Genomic DNA, 4,004 nt, shown 5'->3' on the forward strand with positions numbered 1-4,004 from the left:
TTTTGCAGGGGCTGGTATTGGGTTATCTTCTCAAATTTAGTGCTTCCTTCAAGAGCTCTTTCAAGGCAGGCCTGGTGGTGATGAAATCCCTCACCATTTGCTTGTCTGGAAAGGATTTTATTTCTCCTTCATTTAGGAAGCTTAGTTTGACTGGATATGAAATTCTGTGTTGAAAATTCTTTTTTTGAGAATGTTGAACATTGGCCTCCACTCTCTCCTGGCTTGTAGGGTTTCTGCTGAGAGGTCCACTGTTAGTCTGATAGGCTTCCCTGTGTAGGCAACCTGGCCTTTTTTTCTAGCTGCATTTAACATTTTTTCCTTCATTTTGACCTTGGAGTTTTCACTAAGATCTTCTTGTGAAATATCTTAGTGGTGTTCTTTGTAGTTCCTGAATCTCTCTCTCTCTTTCCATCATCTATCAGCTCTATCCATCTATCCATCCATCCATCCACAGAAATAAAATAGCTATATATGTAATGTATAAACAAATAGACAGACAGAGGTTGGCAAACTATAGTCCATACTCCAGCCACATGTTTTTGTAAATAAAATTTTATTGAAACACAGCCACTACATTTGTTTCTGCATTACTATGGTTGTGTTTATACTGTAACAGCAGAGTTGAATGGTTATAACAAAGACTGTATAGTCCATGGCCCGAAAATATTTAACATCTGGATACTTATGGAAAAGTTTGCCAAGCCCTGAAATAAGAGGATGGAATAAAACACTAAGCTGTCAATAGAGGCTATTAGGGATGTTCAGCAAAATATGAAAAAAAAAATGAAATTACTAAGAAAATAATAATTTTAACTTTAACTGAAAATATTTCATGTGTGGAAAAAAAAATTCAAAATCCTGAAGGCTGATGTGTGTAGATCAATTGAGGTTAGGAGTTTGAGGCCAGCCTGGCCAACATAGTGAAACCCCGTCTCCACTAAAACTACAAAAATTAGCCAGGCATGAAGGCAGGTGCCTGTAGTTCCAGCTACTCTGGAGGCTGAGGTACCAGAATCTCTTGAACCCAGCAGGCGGAGGGTGCATTGAGCCAAGATTGCACCAGGGCACTCCAGCCTGGGTGACAGAGCAAGGCTCTGTCTCAAAAACAAAAAACAAAAAAAAAACAAAAACAAACAAACACCACTCTGAACAGATATTTGAAAATTGGAAGAAGCTTCTTCTCTGAGAAAACACCAAATGGCAGATGATGCTGGTGCAGCGGCAGGGCCCGGAGGCCCTGGTGGCCCTGGGATGGGGGGAACCACGGTGGCTTTCGGGGAGGTTTCGGCAGTGGCATCCGGGGCCAGGGTCGCGGCCGTGGATGGGGCTGGGGCTGCAGAGCTGGTGGAGGCAAGGCCGAGGATAAGGAGTGGATGCTCGTCACCAAGCTGGGCTGCTTGGTCAAGGACATGAGGATCAAGTCCCTGAAGGAGATCTACCTCTTCTCCCTGCCCATTAAGGAATCTGAGATCATTGACTTTTTCTTGGGGGCCTCTCTCAAAGACAAGGTTTTGAAGATTATGCCAGTGCAGAAGCAGACCCGTGCTGGCCAGCGCACCAGGTTCAAGGCGTTGCTATCGGGGACTACAACGGCCACGTCGGCCTCGGTGTTAAGTGCTCCAAGGAGGTGGCCACCGCCATTCGTGGGGCCATCATCCTGGCCAAATGCTCCATTGACCCCGTGCGCAGAGGTTACTGGGGGAACCAGATTGGCAAGCCCCACACCGTCCCTTGCAAGGTGACAGGTCTCTGTGGCTCTGTGTTGTGTGCCTCATCCCTGCACCCAGGGACACTGGCATCGTCTCAGCGCCTGTGCCCAAGAAGCTGCTCATGACGGCTGGTATCGATGACTGCTACACCTCAGCCCGGGCTGCACTGCCACCCTGGGCAACTTCACTAAGGCCACCTTTGATGCTATCTCTAAGACCTACAGCTACCTGACCCCTGACCTCTGGAAGGAGACTGTATTTACCAAGTCTCCCTATCAAGAATTCACTGACCACCTTGTCAAGACCCACACCAGAGTCTCTGTGCCACGGACCCAGGCTCCAGCTGTGGCTACAACATGGGGTTTTTATACAAGAAAAATAAAGTGAATTAAGCCTGAAAAAAAAAAAAAAAGAAAATTGGAAGAAATAAGCAGTATAGATAAGCCAGAAGACAAATATAAATGAGAAGTTTAAAAATATTGAAGATAAAATAATGCGAGTCGAGTTTAGTGGAAAATACACTGGAAATGAAGAGGCGGGAATATTTAAAGAAAAATGACTGACAACATTTCAGAAGTAATGCCAAACTTGAATCCACAGATAGAAGAAGCTAATACGCGCAGTAAATATTACATACTTAGTCACATGATATGGCAGTTGCAGTGCACCAAAATTAAAAAAATTAAGAAGGAAAAGAAAAAAAAAAAAAACTAGAGTGTAAAGACCAATCATTTTAAAGTAACATAAATGACACCAAGGGAAGATGTCTCACAGCAATAAATGAAACCAAAAGACTAAAATAATATCTCTACAGTATTATAAGAAAATGATTAGAAATCAAAACTTTTTACCCAGCAAAAATGTGTCATTTAAGAGAGAATAAACTTTAAGACAAAAAGAATCCTTACGACTAGATAATTTCCCTGCAAAATGTTCATGAAGAAAACAAGCATACATTAATAAACTAGCCTCAAAATATATTAATAGAAATATTGATAAAACAATAGGGAGAAACTTTATACATCTATTCCTACAGTAGAATATTTCAATTCATGTTTTTAACTTGATAGATAAAATAGTTAAAACATTAGTAAAGATAGAAAATATATGAACAACATAGTTAACAAGCATGGCCTAGTAGTATGATCTGGAATTCTGTCCCCAAACAAGAGAATACAATTTGTTCTCAACCAAATATAAAACAGTTTATAAATAAGCACATTATAAGCAGTGAATCAATTATCAATAAATGCCAATGAATTTATACTATGTAGAAAACATAAGGTATGAGATTTGAAAAGAAAAAAAAACACAAAGGTAAATTTTTTTCTGAGGTGTTAGGAGAACATCACAAATAATAAGCACAATATAATGGAAAGATGAAGATTTCTGCCCCACAATTAAACAATACAAGTTGCTCTCACACATTTACAAAAACGATCACAATTTAAGCTCATAAATCAATTATCAATAAATTCAACGAATTATTGTTATAAGGCTGCATAAAGACATAAGATTTTAAAATGATAGAACATTTAAATTAGGACAGCCACTATGCAAACTGTGTAAAGATTTAACTGCCATATGATCCAGCAATCCCACTACTGGCTAGATATTTAAAGGAAATTACATGAGTATATCCAAGAAATACCTGCAGTCTCGTGTTCATTTCAACACTGTTTACAATACACAAGATAGGAAAGAAAATCAAGTATCCAACAACACATAAATGGATAAAGAAAATGTGGAATATATACAAACAATGGAATACTATTCAACTATAAAAAGAAGGAAATCCTGCCGTTTGTGACAACATGAATGAACCTGGAGGACATTATGTAAAGTGAAATAAGCTAGGCATAAAAAGAGTAGCACCATATAATTTCGCTTATATGTGGAAATGAAAAGAATTGGACTCATAGATATAGAAAGAAGGGTGGTTACCAGGGACTAGTGATGGTGAGGGAGGCAGGGAGATGTTAGTCAAAGGATACAAAATATGAGTTAGGAGGAATAAATTCAAGAGATCTACTTTCCAATATGGTGAATCAAGTTAATTAAAATGTATTATATTCTTTAAAATTCCTGAGTAGATTTTAAGTGTTTTCACCAAAAATAAAAGGTAAGTAAACGAGGTAATGCATATGCTAATTACCTCAACCTAGCCATTCCATAATATATACATATTTCAAAGCAATATATTGTACACAATAAATATACACAATTTTTATTTTTCAATCAAATACAGGAAGTTATTCTTTTCTCACATATGATTCATTGTACACATAGGAAATT

At 38.5% G+C, this 4,004-nt stretch overlaps 1 pseudogene; it reads left to right on the forward strand.

Moving 5' to 3' along the window:
- The first annotated feature begins 1,197 nt into the window (after window positions 1-1,197).
- Window positions 1,198-2,096, forward strand: LOC111552415 (annotated as a pseudogene).
- The last annotated feature ends 1,908 nt before the right edge of the window (window positions 2,097-4,004 follow it).

The sequence above is a fragment of the Piliocolobus tephrosceles genome, chromosome 8 (genome assembly GCF_002776525.5).
Source record: "Piliocolobus tephrosceles isolate RC106 chromosome 8, ASM277652v3, whole genome shotgun sequence".
NCBI lineage: Eukaryota > Metazoa > Chordata > Mammalia > Primates > Cercopithecidae > Piliocolobus > Piliocolobus tephrosceles.